The sequence below is a fragment of the Hypanus sabinus genome, chromosome 4 (genome assembly GCF_030144855.1).
Source record: "Hypanus sabinus isolate sHypSab1 chromosome 4, sHypSab1.hap1, whole genome shotgun sequence".
NCBI lineage: Eukaryota > Metazoa > Chordata > Chondrichthyes > Myliobatiformes > Dasyatidae > Hypanus > Hypanus sabinus.
The window spans coordinates 43,468,784-43,487,207 of NC_082709.1; the positions used below are offsets into that span (position 1 = coordinate 43,468,784).

The 18,424-nt window shown below is 39.6% G+C and overlaps 1 protein-coding gene across 10 annotated transcripts in view; it reads right to left on the minus strand.

Moving 5' to 3' along the window:
* The window catches only part of LOC132392693 (E3 ubiquitin-protein ligase HECW2-like), a 305,761-nt gene that overhangs the window by 250,682 nt on the left and 36,655 nt on the right, over nucleotides 1–18,424 (minus strand). For 2 of the 10 annotated variants that reach the window (XM_059966922.1, XM_059966925.1), the window contains exon 3: nucleotides 13,393–13,457. The exons of the other annotated variants lie outside the window; for them this stretch is intronic. The gene's annotated coding sequence lies outside the window, so the exon portion shown is untranslated. The remainder of the gene's footprint in view (nucleotides 1–13,392; nucleotides 13,458–18,424) is intronic. 10 annotated transcript variants of the gene reach the window in all.

An 18,424-nucleotide genomic window follows, 5' to 3' on the forward strand; every position in this document is an offset into this window, starting at 1 on the left:
ATGACTCCCTTTACTCCCTCTCTTTACCTCCTGCCAATCAGCCAATCTTTTATTCATGTTAGTATTTCTCCTATAATATCACAGGCTCTTATCTTGTTAAGCAACCTTGTGTGTGTCATCTTGTCAAATGCCTTCTGAAAATCCAAGAACACAATATCCAGTGGCGCTCCTTTGTCTATCCGGCTTTGTTACTTCCTCAAAGAATTCCAGCAGCTTTATCATGTAAGACATCCCTTTAAGGAAACCATGTTGACTTTGGCCTATTTTATCATGTGCCTCCAAGTACACTGAAACCTCATCCTTATTAATGGAGTCCAACATCTTTCCAACCACTGAAGTCAAGCCCACTGGCCTACAATTTCCTTTCTTCTGCTTCCCTCCCTTCTTAAAGAGTGGAGTAACATTTGCGATTTTCCAGTCCTGCAGAAACATTCCAGCATTTAGTGATTCTTTGAAGATCATTATCAATGCATCCACAATCTCTTCAGTACCACTTTCAGAACCTTGTCCAGGTGACCTACTGCTACAGAAAAAGTTAGTGAATCCTTTAGAATATCTAGTTTTCTGCATTAATTACTCATAAAATGCAGTCTGATCTTCATCTAAGTCACAATAATAGCCAAACACAATCTGTCTAATCTAATAACACACAAACAATTGTACTTCTCGACAATACTGAGTACACTGTTTAAGCAATAATAGTCTAGGTTCAAAAAAGTATGTGAACTTCTGGGATAATGCCTTCTACAACAGCTATTTGGAGTCAGATGTTCTTATCAATGTGATGAAATTGGAGGTGTGAATTGTAGAGGTGCCCTGTCCTATATACAAAAAGACACACAAAGTCAGGCTACTGACTGAGCCTGCAATTCCCAAGAAAGATTTATATACGTGCACCATGCCTCAGTCAAAGAAACTTTCAAAGGACCTTAGAATAATTGTAGAGAGGCATAAATCTGGAAAAAGCTACAAAAACATTTCTGAAGTTCATCAGACCACAGCAAGAAAAATTGTCAAACAAAAGAAGGAAATTTAATACTATTGTTACTCTCTCTAGGAGTGAATGTCCTGCGAAGATCACACCAAGAGCACAACATGTAATGACTGAAGGAGGTGAAAAAAAACCCAAGGGTAACAGCAAAAGACCTGCAGAAATCTCTGGAACTTACTACAGTCTCTGCTCATGTGTCCACTACAAGAAAACACTGAACAAGAACAGTGTTCATAGAAGGACACCACAAAGGAATCCACAGTTCTTCAAAAAAAAACATTGTTGTATGTGTCAGGTTTGCAAAAGATCACTTGGATGTTCCACATGCTCTGGGACAATGTTCTGTGGACAGATGAGACAAAAGTTGAACATTTTGGCAGAATTGCACACTGCTATGTTCAGGGGGAAAAGAGCACTGCACACCAACACCAAAACCTCATCTCAACTGTGAAGCATGATGGAATGAGCATCATGGTTTGGGGCTACTTTGCATGCCTCAGGCAGGACAACTTGCAATTGTTGAGGGAACAAAGGATTCAAAATTGCATCAAGACGTTTTACAGGAGAATGTCAGGGTAGTGGTCTAATACCTGAAGCTTAATAACAGTTGAATGATGCAACAAGACAATGATTCAAATCACAAGAGCAAATCAACAACAAAATGGTTCAAAAAGAAGAAAATTCATGTTTTGGAATGGCAAAGTCAGAGTCCAGGCCTAAACCCAATTGAGATTCTGTGACATGACCTGAATAGGGCTGTTCATGCAACATATCCCAGAAATATTGATGAACTGAAAGAGTTTCGTATGCAGGAATGGTCTAACATCCCTCAATGGAATTGTGCACATCTTATTTGCAGCTCCAGGAAATATTTGGTGGAGTTTATTGCTACGGATGGAGGTTCAACCAGTTAGTAAATACAAGGTTCACATACTTTTTCCAGCCTGGACTGTGAATGATTAAATAATGTGTTCAATAAAGACATGAAAAGTACAATTGTTTGTGTGCTATTAGTTTAGGCAGATAGTGTTTGTCTATTATTGAGACTCAGATAAAGATCAGACCACATTTTATGAATAATTGCAAAGGGTTCACAAACTTTTTCTTGCAACCGTATCTACCTTCAGACCTTTCAGCATACCAGGTTCTTAGCAATAGCAACTACACTCATATCTGCCCTAACACTTTTATATTTCTGATATACTGCCAGTGCCTTCCACAGTGAAGACTGATGCAAAATACTTCAGTTACCCACAGTAGTGTCATTCTCCCTTTAGGATAGTTCTTCATCTGTGTTATTTATCTATCCTGAGCCTTCTGAATTGCTCACAGGAAGCCCAGCCATTGCTCTTCTGCCATCAACCCTGCTAGGGACTCCTTCCAATCAACTTTGACCAGTTTCTCTCTCTTACCTCTGTAATTCCCTTTACTCCACTGTAATATTAATTAGTTTCTCCCCCCCCCCCCCAAACTGCAGCTTGAAATTTATTGTATTTTGATCACTGGCTCCTGAGGGCTCCTTTACCTTAAGCACCCTAATCAAATCTAGTTCAATACACAATACCCAATCCAGAATTGCCTTTCCTCCTAGTGAGCTCAACCACAAGTTGCTCCAAAAAGCCATCTTGTAGGCATTCTATAAATTTCATCTCTTGGGATCCAACACCAACCTGATTTTCCCCCAATCTACCTGAACATTGAAATCCCCCATGACTGTCGTAACATTGTGATTTTTACATGTCTTTTCTATCTCCCATTGTAATTTGTACTCCACATCCCGGCTACTATTCGGAGGCCTGTATACAACTTCCATCAGGTTTTTTTGCCCTTGCTGCTTCTTAACCACCCACAAGTACCTGCAACTGCCAATCCTATGTCATTCCTTTTTAGGGATTTGATTTTAATTTTTACCAACAGAGCCACTCCCTCTGCGGACAATAGTTATAATTAGATACAATGTATATCCTTCAATGTTAAGCCTGGATGTTAACTATGACCTTCTTTCAGTCTCGATTCAGAAGTCCACAACATCCTACCTGCCAATCTCTAACTGCACTATGTGATCATCTCCCTTTTGTATACTACGTGCATTGAAATATAACACGTTAAGTCCTATATTGATCACCCTTTTTGATTTTTCTCCCATGTTACACTTCAAGTCATCTCACTGACTGCAGTTTGGGCCTATCATCTGTCTGTTCTTTATCTGAGATCATGACTTGCATGCAATCTGAAGCATATGCAAGGAGGGAATGAATTTCTGCTAGCAGCTCAGTTTGAGAGGAATTTTTTGCTCTCCCTGCTGACTGACAGAGTCATGGGCCTTAATAAGGTTGAGGAGATGGTATATAATGGTTGGTGCTCCTCCCTGCATTTCTCAGAGCTGTCGCATGTTGGAGATGACGTCCATTGTTTCTTTAGATGAATCCACAGAACATCTCTTCAGCCACTGAGAGGAGACAAATGAAGTGGATACTGGCAATAATTTTACCCTACAGCAGACAACATGGTCAGATTTGTCTGCTTCTAAAGGAAATTTAAGGGTAGTGTCATTCAAGGTCTCACGGAATGTGGGAGATGTATGGAAGAATGTGGGAATGGATTGGCAAATGAAGTTCTTTAGCTTCCACGAATTTGAACGTCAATGAGAAACTCGAGGAAATCTGCAGATGCTGGAAATTCAAACAACACACACAAAATGCTGGTGGAACACAGCAGGCCAGGCAGCATCTATAAGGAGAAGCACTCTTGACGTTTCGGGCTGAGACCCTTCGTCAGGACTTCCCAGAATGTCGACAGTGCTTCTCCTTATAGATGCTGCCTGGCCTGCTGTATTCCACCAGCATTTTGTGCGTGTTGTCAATGAGAAACTATCATTTTTCAAGGCTTTGCCTTTTGAAGTTGGCATCTATCACTTTTTTTTAAACTTTGTTACGCTCTAGGGAAAACAGCAAATCTGGACCACACAGGTTGAGATACAGTCAGAGAGCTCAAGTCAAGAATACAGTAACAATTGAGAAGATCTTCTAAGTATTGCTGACAGTGGGTGTTGACTGCCTCTCAGTACTTGATAGGTTCTATTTTGGCTTTTGTGAGTATTTTAGCTATGACAGCACCAAAGAATCTATGCACATCATAACTGTCAAGGAGGTAAGTAACCACCTTTTTCTATCCACCAATAATTCTTTAATTAAAGCGGTTTTCTGCTGGGCTCTGCCTCCAGGTGCCCAGAGGGCTGCTTTTCCCCTTGAGGCAAGGTGGTATCTCCAACACAAATATCAAGTCAAGTCACTTTTATTGTCATTTCGACCATAACTGCTGGTACAGTGCATAGTAAAAATGAGACAATGTTTTTCAGGACCATGGTGTTTCATGACACAGTACAAAAAAACTAGACTGAATTACATAATTTTAAAAAAGCCTTGCTTTGCAGTTAATAGCACATGGATCACAAGATCATGCTTATCAAACCAGAAGAGGTACTTCCTGAAGTGGGTTTGTGTCACAAATTAATTAGATTGGCATGTTGGACCTCATGACCCTCTTGTTCACTCTAAAATAAAGCCTGCACACCATGTGCTCTAACCCTGGAATCTATGAATGGGTTCTGCTACACCAAGCCTGGGAGAGACAAATCGATCCTCATGGGTAAACTTTAAACATCAGGGAGAGAAAAGATGCAACACTCTAACAAGGAGTGATCAGCAAAAAGGGAGCTGGGAAAGCCAATTCCAAGAGGAACCTCTTCCTGACAAAGTACTTGGAGAACCGTCATACACTATCCAATACCACATTTATCCACAAGCTCAAGAGCTAATAGTTACACACTGATCCAGGCATTGGCATGTTATAGTCAGAGGAACGCAGTAAGTTAACTGACCCTTCAGCCCACCCAGTCTGTGTTGATAAGTTTCCACCCGGATTCTACTTCTCACCAACTTGCTGGGGATGGTTTACATTTTCCGCAACTTTACGTATCTATGGGATGTTGAAGAAAACTGTGACACCTGGGGAAATCCCACGCAGGCACAGGCAGGACGTGCAAATTCCACACAGACAGCACTCTAGGGAAGGATTGAACCAGGGTCTCTAGCACTGTGAAGCCACAGCTCTACTATCTGCGCCTCTGTTAGACGATGTACTCAAAGTTCAAAAGTTCAAAGTAAATTTACTATCAAAGTACATATATGTCACCATGTATTACCCTGTGATTTATTTTCTTGCAAGCATTTTCAATAGATACAGAGAAATGCAAAAGAAGCAATAAAAATCACGCACAAAGACTGGCAAACAACCAATGACAAACTGCAAATACAGAAAAAAAAAACAGATGAATAATGCAAGGACAACAAATCATACTTAAAACAAAATGTTTCTAATGCCTGATTGATGCTTGGCAATTTTCAGAATTTGTAAACCACTGAATCTGGGGATTGCATTCCTTTTCAACTATTTCACTTTCTTTAAGATAAAATGGTAGGTTAAAATTCCATCTAGCATTCTTCCAAGATACTTCAGTAGTTTATGTAATTTTCTGATAAGCAGTGTCCTGAGGGATATGCATCTGCATCAATCACACCATAACTGTTGGAAAGTCCGTGATTTAATCTTCTCTGTTATCTCCATCAGCAGGGCTGCAACAAAATATTTCAATAAGAAAATAGTTATTGGTCTCAAGGAGCCTATAGAGATAGCTCCTCTGTAACAGTGTCAAAATCAATATAACTTACAGCCAACAGGAGCCAAAGAATGTCCAAAGCATCTTAAGTCTACTCAAAACAATATCTGGTGTAATGGCAAATGACACAAAATCAGTCCCAAAATTGATAGGTTTAGAGTAAAGCTGGTATGAAAATTTCCATATAGATAGGCTAATTTTATCAAATTCATTGCTAAAACCTTGGCAGAATTGACTGTAGTTGTGTGCATACCCTCGGGATATTTTACCACAATAAGAATTTTGATGTATGACTTGTTTAGAATTTGCATTGCTGAAAATCATTAAGTTTGCTTTATCTGAGCCCAAAATAATCTGGACTATTGAAAAGAATCAAAAAAACTTCAGATACTGCCTATTAGTCTAAAAGTTCAGTTCATGAATGGGAAAGTTCTTCCAACTCATGGGTCAGTTATATTCCAAACAGAATTGGAAAATATTTTCCTTCACGCTCCTTCAGTGGAGGGCTTGAGTTTAAGTGACACGAGTTAAAAAACTTGTGTTGGCAACAAGAAACCAACAAATGAGAATTGAACAGAGAGATATTAACCGGGAATTGGTGATGACAAAAAAACATTGTAACTTAGCAACTATGAAAATGTACAAAGAACAAAATGTAGGAGGGCATGAAAAAAACAGGGGAGAAAGAAATGAAAAGTAGGAACAATGAACTAATATTTATGTGAACAACAAGTGGAAGCATCCATTCACCTTCCAGAGAGAGTGAAAAATTATATTCTCACAACATATTGATTTATTAAATAGTTACTTAATATTTGTCTGTGCCTAGGAAGAAGAGGAAATGTTGACGCCAGTTATCAGATTTCCAGTGATAGCAGTGCAAGCAGAAAATCCAAAAATAACTCAGGATACATAGTTACAGAGAGAGACAGAGTACCATTTTGTTTCACAAAGAGACTCAAATACATTACTGAGAATTAAAAACAGTTTCATAATGTTTTTCAAAAGCACTAGTAGACAAGTTAAGGATGAATAAATAAACGTGTAATACCCATGTTAAGGAAAATTTCTTGAAATAATCTGCATTGATCCATGACTAAAATATGTATCAGGTATGATTTCTTCAATGACTTTGCATAGATATAGGAATGGAAGTATGCTTAATTATACTACTCTCTTCCTCACATCCTCCCCTAAATATTATAAAATATTTAGGAAACTTAAGGGACAAATTAATAACATTACAGTACATGGTTGACAGGAAGGCAGTGGAGAGCTAGCCAAGCAGCCAAGACAAATGTAAAGATTTTGAAAGAAAGACTGGCTTGTAATATGGGCAACCAATGACAAGGATCAGAATCAGATTTAATCACTGGCATACGTCATGAAATTTGTTAATTTTAAAGCAGTACAGTGAAATACATGATGTATAAGTCTAGAGAAAAAACTGAGTTACATTAAGTATACATATGTCTATTAAATAGTTAAGTTAAAATAAATATTGCAAAAAAAAAACAGAAATAAGGAAGTAGTGAGATGATATTCATGGCTTCAATGCCCATTTAGGAAACGGACGGTAGAGAGGAAGAAGCTGTTCCTGAATTGCTGAGTGTATGCCTTCAGGGTTCTGTACCTCCTGTCCAATGGTAACAATGAGAAGAGGACGTGCTCTGGGTGATAGGTGAAGCCAGGTGGTTGGAAAGATAAAAGGCTCAAGAAGGAATTTGATGGGAGTGCAGAGTGGACCAAAGGAGAAAGGAGGAGGAGGCCCAAGGGGTGGTGGTGATAGGCAGGTGAGAAGAGGCAAGGGGCCAAAGAGGGAAATAGAAACAGATAGGAGAGGGACGGATTTTTTTTAAACTGAAAGGAGAAATCAATACTCATGCCATCAAGTTAAAGGCTACCCAGCTGGAATATAAGGTGTTGCTCCTCCACCTTGAGCGTGGCCTCATCACGGCACAAGAGAGGGGTCCGACATGTTGGAATGTCTGGCAGAGGATCAGAGTTTGGATCCCTAAGTACTCCGAAAATACTGAGGACTTGGGGATAGAGAGCAAAATCTTCAATTATGCATATTTTACTAAAATTTGAAAGCAATGAGAATATACTTTTTATATGGATAGTTAGGTCAATAGCTGTCAGACTATAAGCGGAACAAAGAACCCATACAAGAAGAGTCTAGACAGTTAATAAGCTGTGAAAAAAGAATCATATTGATTCTTTGGGAGCAAGTGAAAGGTTATTATAGAATGAAAGTGAAAAAGATCTCAGGGTCTATTTGTGCTCTCAGGATTGCTACCCATACCATTTGCAGGTGAGGCCATAAATAGGAAGATCATATAGTTTAACACATGGCTAAGGAGTTGACGTAGAAGGGAGGGCTTCAGATTTTTAGATAATTGGGCTCTCTTCCAGGGAAGGTTGGGCCTGGACAGAAGAGATGGCTTGCACCTAAAATGAAGCAGGACTAGTAGAGTGGTCATGGAGGCAGTTGTTGTTAAGACCCCTGACAAAGTCAGGAAGCAACAGGTTGAGTATGGTGTGACTAATGTTCTGAGTTGCATATATTTAAATGCAAGTAGTATTGTATAAAAAGCAGATGAGCTCAGGGTGTAAATCAACACATGGAATTATGATATCTTATCCATTAGTGAGACCTGTTTGCAGGAGGGGCAGGACTGGCAGCTCAGTATTCCGGGGTTCCGCTGTTTTAGGTATGATAGAGCTGGAGGGATTAAAAGGGATTACAAGTCAGAGAAAATATGGCAATGCTCAGTCAGGACTGACTGAAGAACTCATCTAGTGAGGCTTTACGGGTGGAACTAGGAAATAAGAAAGGCATGACCATGTTAATAGGGCTATATTAAAGACCATCCAGCAGTCCGCAGGATTTAGAGGAACAAATTTGTAGAGCGATCATAGACTGATCCAAAAAACATGAACTTCCCACATAATAATCAGTACATTGAAGTCTAATGAGAGTGTGCAATATTTCATCTCCTATTAGGGAATAAGAGAGGGCAGGTGACAGATGTTTGTGTAGGGGAACACTTTGCCTCTAGTGATCATAATGCCATTAGTTTCAAGGTAATTATGGGAAGGTTAGATCTGGTCCTTGGGCTGAGATTCTAAATTGGAGAAAGGCCAATTTTGATGGTATCAAAAAAGATCTAGCAAGTGTGGATTAGACAAAACTGTTTTCTGGCAAAGGTGTACTTGGTAAATGGGAGGCCTTCAAAAGTGAAAGTTTGAGAGTACAAAGCTTGGATGTGCCTGTCAGAATAAAAGGAAAGGATAACAGATTTAGGGAACTTTTGTTTTGAGAGATATCGAGGCCCCGGTTAAGAAAAAAAAAGAAGGCGCATAGCAAGTATAGGCAGGTAGAAACAAAACAGACACTTGAGGAGAATAAGAAATTCAAGAGAATACTTTTTTTTATTAGTTTTTTTTTATACATTTTCTACATAACTACAGATTTTTAAAAAACCCAGATCAAAATGAAGAACATTGATACAGTGCAAAAATATACAATAATAATATGATACAAAGAAAGATAATTGAGAAAACACCCAAATTGAAGACATGTAAAATTAGTATCCTCCCCAAGCCCCGCAACAAAAAAACACTCCAGACCAAACACAACACAATATAGAGAATATAAATCAGGACAATCAAACCCCCAAAACTGTAAATACACTTAGCAACAGAAGATATTAATGCCTACTACCAAAAAAAAAAGGAGCTGAAAGCAAGGGACCAAAAAAAAACCTTAGTTAAGAGGAAGGTTATGAAAGTACTCAATAAAAGGTCCCCAGACCTTATGGAACTTTAAGTCCGAATTAAGAACTGAATAATGAATTTTTTCAAGGTCTAAGCAGGCCATAATATCATTAAGCCATTGAGCATGCGTGGGCAGGGCAACATCTCTCCATCTGAGAAGGATTAAACGTCTAGCCAGGAGAGAGGCAAAAGATAATATTCGACACTTAGTCGAACTCAGACGTAAATCTGTCTCACCCAGAAACCGAACAAAGCAATTAAAGGGTTAGGTTCTAGGTGGTGATTCAGAATATACGATAACGTTACGAAGACATCTTTCCAAAATTTCTCCAAGCTAGGACAAAACCAGTACATATGAATGAGAGAGGCCTCGCCCCTTTTGCATTTATCACAGAGAGGACTAATATTAGGGTAAAATCGAGATAATTTAGATTTAGACATATGGGCTCTATGAACAATCTTAAACTGTAAAAGACAATGGCGAGCACAAAGAGAGGTTGAATTAACCGATTTGAGAATCGAGTCCCAAGTCTCATCAGATAAGCAGGTATTTAAATCATGCTCCCATGCCATTTTAATTTTATCCACAGGGGCACGTCGTAAGGCTGCTAATTTATCACGAATAAATGATATTAAACCTTTACCTAGTGGATTAATAGAAAGAAATAAGTCCATAACATTTTTCTCAGGCATTTCAGGGAAGTTAGGAATTAAAGGAATAATAAAGTGTCTAATTTGGAGATATCTTAAAAAAAATAAGCATTGGGCAGATTGAACTTAGCAGAGAGCTGTTGAAAAGAAGCAAAGCGATTATCAATGAAAAGATCTTCAAAATGTCTAATGCCCTTTCTATACCAATCCTGGAATGCTGAGTCATACATAGTAGGTAAAAAAAGGTGATTATGTAAGATGGGGCTAGAAAAGGAAAAACCATGGAAACCATAACATTTCCTAAACTGAGCCCATATACGCAAAGTGTGTCTAACAAGAGGATTAACTATTAATCTGGACAAACTACTAGGGAGTACAGAGCCAAGAAGTGCAGAGATAGATAATTCTTTAGTGAAGCTCAACTCCATTGCCACCCAATTAGGGCACTCGGGTTGGCCATGGAAAAAAGACCAAAAGGTAGCACAACATATATTGGCTGCCCAATAATATAAACAAAAGTTAGGTAAAGCCATGCCACCCTCTTTTTTAGATTTTTGGAGATAAACTTTATTAATTCTAGAGCGCTTATTCTTCCACAGATATGACAAAATAATAGAGTCTAAGGAATCAAAAAAAGATTTAAGAATAAAAATTGGGATTGATTGAAATAAGTATAAAAGTTTAGGGAGAACATACATTTTAACAACGTTAACATGACCTACCAAAGACATAGATAGAGGTGATCATTGTAACAGACTCTGTTTTATAGTATATGAAAGATTGGCAAAATTTTCACGAAAGAGATCTTTAAACTTCCTTGTGACTGTAATCCCAAGATAAGTAAATTGATTATGAACTACTTTAAAAGGGAGATCACGAAATGTTAATTCTTGTGCTTCTTTATTAATTGGGAAAAGTTCACTCTTATGTAAATTAAGTTTATATCCAGAGAACTGGCTAAACTGGTCAAGAAGTGAAAACATTGGAGATAAGGATGTAGACGGATTTGAAAGAAAAAGTAATAAGTCATCAGCATAAAGAGAAACTTTATGCTCAACACCCCCTCTCCAAATCCCAGTAAATTCAGGACAATTTCGAAATGCTATCGCCAAAGGTTCTATAGCCAAATCAAAGAGAAAGGGACTTAAAGGGCATCCCTGACGGGTGCCACGTTTGAGGTTAAATAACTGGGATTTCTGAAAATTAGTTAAAACAGAGGCAGTAGGACACAAATACAGCAATTTGATCCAAGAGATGAAACTTTGACCAAAGTCAAATTTTTCTAAAACTGCAAAAAGGTAGTTCCACTCTATACGATCAAATGCTTTCTCCGCATCGAGGGAAATAACACATTCAGGAATCCCAGTTGGAGGTGAGTATAAAATGTTAAATAAACGCCGAATGTTAAAAAAGGAAGACGGTTTTTAATAAAACCAGTTTGATCATCAGAAATAATAGAGAGAATAACAATTTCTAATCTATAAGCCAAAACTTTGGCCAAGATTTTAACATCAACATTAAGCAAAGAAATCGGCCTATACGAGGAACACTCTGTTGGGTCTTTACTCTTTTTTAAAGAAAGAATAATAGATGCCTCATTAAAAGAGGGTGGCAATTTGCCATAATTAAACGAGTCAGATAATACTGGGAGTAACTGAGGATAAAGAAGTGAAGAGAATGATTTATAAAATTCTACGGGGAACCCATCAGGTCCAGGAGATTTCCCTGAAGACAATGCAGAAATTGCAAAAGATATTTCTTCTGATGATATAGGCACATTAAGTTTGGCTTTAGAATCAGATGAAAGCGAAGGAATATTCAGATTATTTTTAAAATGATCAACAGAGATATTGTCATTCAAAGATTCAGAGGAATAAAGTCAAGAATAGAAATTTTTAAATGCGTCATTGATTTCTAAATGATCCGATGTAAAGTCTCCATTCTCCTTCCGGATCTTTGTAGTATGTTGTTTGGCTTTGGAACGCCTCAGCTGATTGGCTAGAAATTTACCAGATTTGTCACCATGAATATAAAAGTGACTCTTACTTTCAAGAAGTTGGCGTTCGACAGGTTGAGTAGACAGAAGATTAAATTTAGTTTGAAGTTCTACACGCTTCTTCTATAGTTCAGGATTCTTAGTTTGAGCAAATTCAAGAGAATACTTAAGAAATAAGTCTGGAGGGAAAAAGATTGTTTGAGGTTGCACTAGCAGACAAGGTGAAGGAGATTCTTATAGGCTTCTACAGATGTGTTAAAAGCAAAAAGATTGCAAGGGACAAAATTGGTCCTCTGAAAGAACAAAATGGTCATCTATGTGTGGAGCCAGAAGAGATGGGGGAGATCTTAAATTGATGCTTTCTATTTACTTGGGAGACAGATACAGAGTCTACAGATGTGAGGTAAACTAGCAGCAACGTCATGGACCCGATATAAGTCACAGAGGAAGAGGCATTTGCTGTATTGAGGCCTGATAAGGAGTTCCCTCTGACCCTGTGGGAGGCAAGTACAGAAATTGCAGGGGCCCTAGTAGAGATATTTAAATGATCCTTAGAGGCAGGTAAGATACCAAAGGATTGAAAGATAGCTAATGATATTCCGCTGTTTAAGAAAGACTCTAAGAATAAACCAGGACATTAGTACTGACATCAGTAGTGAGAAAGTTATTGGAAGGTATGCTAAGAGACAAGATATATGACAATTTGGATAGATAGTGAATGATTGGAGATAGTCAGCCTGGTTTGTACGTGGCAAGTTGTGTCTAACCAACCTTACAGAGTTTTTCAAGGATATTACTAGAAAAGTTAATAAAGTGAGGCAGTGATGTTGTCTACATGAACTTCAAGGATTTGACAAGGTCCTATATGGTAATTGATCAATCAGTCACTTCACATTCAAAATAAGACAATAAATTGGATTAGACATTGGCATCGCAGGAGAAGACAATGAATGGTAGTAGACGGTTGCTGTGTTATGTATGTATGTAAAAAACTTCAATTCCCAATGGGCAACATGAGCGGTTCATCCAGAACTGAAAGTTTCAATGGTGACCAGGTCGCACGCGCTCAGTGTTGAAAAGTAATTCAGTAATAAGATGTTCTAGCATTTACTCACACCAAGTTTGACTTTATTAAGAACAAAGATAACAGTTGCCTCTCTGACTGGAGGCCTGCGACAAGTGGAGTGCCACAAGGATCGGTGCTGGGTCTGTTGTTGTTTGTATTCTATAATCAACAATCTGGGTGATAATGTGGTTAATTGGATCAGGAAATTTACAGATTACATCAAGTCTGACCTTGTCATGGACAGCAAGGAAGACCATCAGAGCTGCAGCAGGATCTAGGCCAGATGGAAAATGGGCTGAAAAAAATAGCAGATGGAATTTAATCAGACAGATGTGAAGTGTTGCACTTTAGGAAGACCAACCAGGGTAGGTTTTACAGTGAGTGGTAGGACACTGAGGAGTGTGGTAGAACAAAGGGATCTGGGAATACAGGTCTATTATTCATTGCAAGTGGCTTCACAGATAGATAGGGTCATTAAGAAAGTTTTTTTGCACATTGGCATTCATAAATCAAAGTATTGAGTACCGGAGTTTAAGATCTATGAGGCATTAGTGAGGCTTAATTTGGAGTATTATGTGCAGTTTGGGTCATCTACAAACAAGAAAGATATAAATGAGATTGAAAGAGTGCAGAAGAAATTCACAAGGATGTTGCTGGGGCTGGAGGATCTGAGTTATAAGGAAAGATGGAATAGGTTAGTACTTTATTCCCTAGAACATAGAAGATTGAGGGGAGATTTGATAGGGGTGTACAAAATTATGAAGGGTATAGATAGGGCAAATACAAGCAGGCTTTTTCCACAGAGGTTGGGTGAGGCTACATCTAGAGGTCATGGGTTAAGGGTGAAAGCTGAAATATTTAAGGGGAACATGAGTGAGGGGAAACTTCTTCATTAAGAGGTGAGAATGTGGAACAAGCTGCCAAAGCAAATGGTGGATGTGATTTCAATTTTGGTTTCAACATTAAAGAGACGTTTGGATAGGTACATGGATGAGAAGGGTATGGAGGGCTATGGTCTGGCTGCAGGTCAATGAGATGAGACAGTTTAAATAGATCAGCCAGACTAGGTGGGCCAAGGGGTCAGTTTCAGTGTTGTAGTTCTCTAAGATTCTAAATTGTAGGTCAAAACAAAACACTAAACTGTGTGAACTCACAACAGTTTATGCAGCATTTGTGCAGACAAAAAATTAACAGTTCAGTTACAAGACCATTCATCGGGACTGGGAACGAGAGAAATCGAGTTAGTATTAATTTTTCCTGGATGGGGGTGTAGGGGAGTGCTGGACAGGACAGAAGGACTACCTCTGAAAATGTGGGACCAGCATTGTTGTGGTGATATATGGTTCATGGCCTATTTGGTTGATGGATTAATGAAAGAAGCTGGGAATAAATAACAAACAAAGGGCCATGGATAACTGAACAGTACGAGGGAATTATACACGTTGCCCAGCAGATCAGGCAATGTCAATGGAGGGAGTAAAACTAAGTTAGTAGTACTAGATATAGATAAAATGAAGCAGCCAGTTCTGATGTACAGAGGTCAGTTACCACAAGATCATAACATATAGCAGCAGAATTAGGCCATTTGGCCCATCGAGTCCACTCTGTCATTTCATCATGACGGATCCATTTCCTTCCCAGCCCCAATCTACTGCCACTTTTCTGTAACCCTTCATATCCTGACTAATCAAGAATCTCTCAACCTCTGCCTGAAGTGTTCGCAGTGACTTGGCCTCCATAGCCACCTGTGGCAATGAATTCCATCGATTCATCAATCGCTGCCTCAAGAAATTCCTCCTCAAATCCATTCTAAATGTATGTGCCTCTATTCTGAGGCTCTCTGCTCAGGTCCTAGATCGGGGGTCGGCAACCCGCGGCTCCGGAGCCACATGTGGCTCTTTTAGGTCTGTGCTGCGGCTCCCTGTTGCTTTGGGAAATAATTGGTTGTGGCGACCCTTTTCCTGGCACATCCGAACCGACTCACAATAAGATAGCCTACGGGGGTTTGCGAGCACAGAGCTTTGGAGCCTCTGCGCCATGGGGGGGGGGGGGCAGGTTGAGGGAGGCTTAAAAGTGAGGCTGAAGATTTCGAATAAAGTTTTTTTCCTTCGACTGCAGTTACCGACTCCGTGTCGTAATTTTAGCGCTGCGTGTAGCACACCGCTACATGGTCAGTATTTAATTAATATGTTTTTTATGTTAGTTTGTTAGTTTTTGAAATGTAAATCTAAATTTGAAGATTATGGTGATCTTGTACAATCTAAATAAGACGTTGTGGCGGGCGACCCATTTCCTGACACATCCGAACCGGCTCACAATTAGCCAGCGTTCAGGCTAAGGGAGATAGCCTACGGGGGTTTGTGAGTACGTGTCTTTTGCAGCATCCGCGCCCATGGGGGGCGGGTTGAGGGAGGCTTAAAAGCAAGGCTGTTTAGTTCGAATAAAGCTATCTTTGACTGCAGTTTACTGACTGCGTGTAGCAACCGCTACAACGTGTTTTTATCGCTGGCTGTCCAGAGGGGAGGTGCTGAAACGCTTTGTCGCGCGTCTGGAAGAAGTGAAAACTTTCCTGGGCAGCAAAGGGCTCAACTTTCCTGAGCTGGAACAGCCAGAGTGGCTGGAAAAGCTACACTTCATGGTAGACATGACAGCGCACCTGAACACGCTGAACACAGCTCTTCAACGGGGTAAGGACGTACAGCCCTGCACATGTTGGGGGATGTTTTGCATTCGAGCGCAAGTTGACGTTGCTTGCCAGAGATTTACAGAAAGGCACATTGTCTCACTTCCCCAATTTGAGAGAGTTCAAACAATGTCACGACATGATAAATTCGGAGTATTTACATTCTGCAATCATCGCAATGCAAACATCGTTTGGGAAACGCTTCTGTGAGTTCAGAGAGGAAAAAAACACATTATCCTTCCCGGTCACTCCCCTAAGCATCGATCCATCCCTACTGAATACGACTGCATTGTCAGGTGTGAGTCAACCTGAAGAAGTATGATAAATATTTTAATTGCGTATTATTTTACGTATATTCATATGTTTTCATTGTTCAGTGAAATAGTCCTTTTATTTTTCAGGTTGACAGCTGGCTGACGTTATTTTTGGTTTGCTGCTGGCGGCAAATTTAAGTTTGGCGTTTTTCATAAATACAAGAAGGACTCAAATAGACGTTGAGTATTTTACTTAAAAGTAACCTTCAACCCAACGTCTTTTTTTCGGAGTTCAAAATGTTTTTGTTGCATGCAGAAATGTAATTTCGTTTTCTCTGCAGGAGTTCATCAATTTCATAAATGCAACACATTATAGTTTATTTATACATAGCATAAAGGCAAAACAAAACGTTGTATGCAGTGTTATTTCATTTTAAATGTCAAACGGGTTTTGCGGCTCCCAGTGTTTTCTTTTCTGTGGGAAACGGGTCCAAGTGGCTCTTTCAGTGGTAAAGGTTGCTGACCCCTGTCCTAGATCCTGACCATAGGAAACATCCTCTCCACATCCACCCCTGAGGCTTTTCAATAGTTAATAGGTTTCAATAAGATCCTCCCTCGCATTCTTCTGAATTCTAGTGAGTACAGGCACAGAGACAACAATTGGTCTTCATTTGGTAACCCTTTCATTCCCGTGAACCTCCTCTGAACCCTTTCCAATGTCAACACATCCTTTCTTAGATAAGGGGCCTAAAACTGTTCAAAATACGCAAAGTAAACTTACCAGAGCCTTATAAAGCCTCAACATTACATCCTTGCTTTTATATTCTAGTCCTCTCAGAATGAATGCTAACATTGCATTTGCACTGACTCAACCTGCAAATTAACCTTCAGTGAATCCTACATGAGGTCTCCCAAGTCCCTTGGCACAACAGATTTTTGAAATTTCTCCCCACTTATAAAACAGACTAAGTTTCTACTCCCTCTTTCAAAGTGCATGACCACACTCTTCCTGACACTGTATTCCATCTGCCACCTCTTTGCAAGAAAGCCATCCATTCCATCACCCAAATCATTGACATGTAATGTAAAAACAATCCGTCCCAACATCGACCCCTGGGGAACACCACTAGTCACCAGCAGCCAATCAGAAAAGGCTCCCTTTATTTCCAGTCTTTTCCACCTATCAATCAGCCAATGTTTTATCCATGCTAGAATCTTTCTGGTAATATCATGGGCTCCTAGCTTGTTAAGCAGCCTCATGTGTGTCACCTTGTCAAAGGCCTCCTGAAAATCAATCCATTGTCTATTCAGTTATTTCTTCAAAAAAATTCCAATGGATTTGTCACGCAAAGTTTTTCCTTAAGGAAACCATGCTGACCTTGGCGAATTTTATCCAAGTAACATCTGCATCCTTAACAATCAACTCCAACATCTTCCCAACCACTGAGGTCAAACTAACTGGGTATAATTTCTTTACTTCTGCTTCTCTCTGAAACAGACCTGTTACCTGAAACTGTTCAATAGAGTCCAAGAGGAGCAAAGTGTCAGACAAAAGACGAAGTGCTGTTCTTCAAGCTTATAATGGGCCTCATTAGAAAAATAATGGAAACTGTAAGCAGACCAGTCATTGTGGGGGCAGAATGGAGAATTAAAGTGGAAGGCAACCACAAGCTCGAGGGATGGCCCTGTGGACTGAATGCAGATGTTCTTGGTGACCCGATCTGTACTGACTTCGCCAATGTTGAGAAGACCACACGGTGAGCAGCAAATACAACACATCACATTGGAAATAACACAGATGATTCGCTGCATCACCTGAAAGTACGGCTTGGACCTCTGAATGGTGGAAAGTGAAGTAGCAAAAAGACGTGATGTATTCCATGCAAGTTCAAGAGAAGTGCAGTGAGTATATGAGTGCTTGGCAGAAAATGAAGAGCAGCCCACAGTTACAAAGGGACTTTGAATGATGGGGGGGGTGGGTGGGGGGGGGGGGAAGCCGTGTCTTCTTGTGGGATCACATTGAAGACAGCAGAATGATCAAGTGAAGGAAGAATATGGAAGTTAGTAGCAAGGAAAGTGAAGACCAGAGGAATTATTTCCTTAATCAGTCCAGAAGAGAAGGTTTAGGAAATAGGCAAGAAATTAATTAAAACTAATTTGTTTCCTCTTTTCTCTCTTCTGCCCTTAGATCAGTTCAATGAAGGGTCACAACCCAAAACGTTAACTGTCCATTTCCCTCCACAGATGCTATCTGACTGACCCGCTGAATTTCTCCAACAGTTTGCCATTTGCTCAAACAATGCAAGTGTTTTTAAGACAGAGATG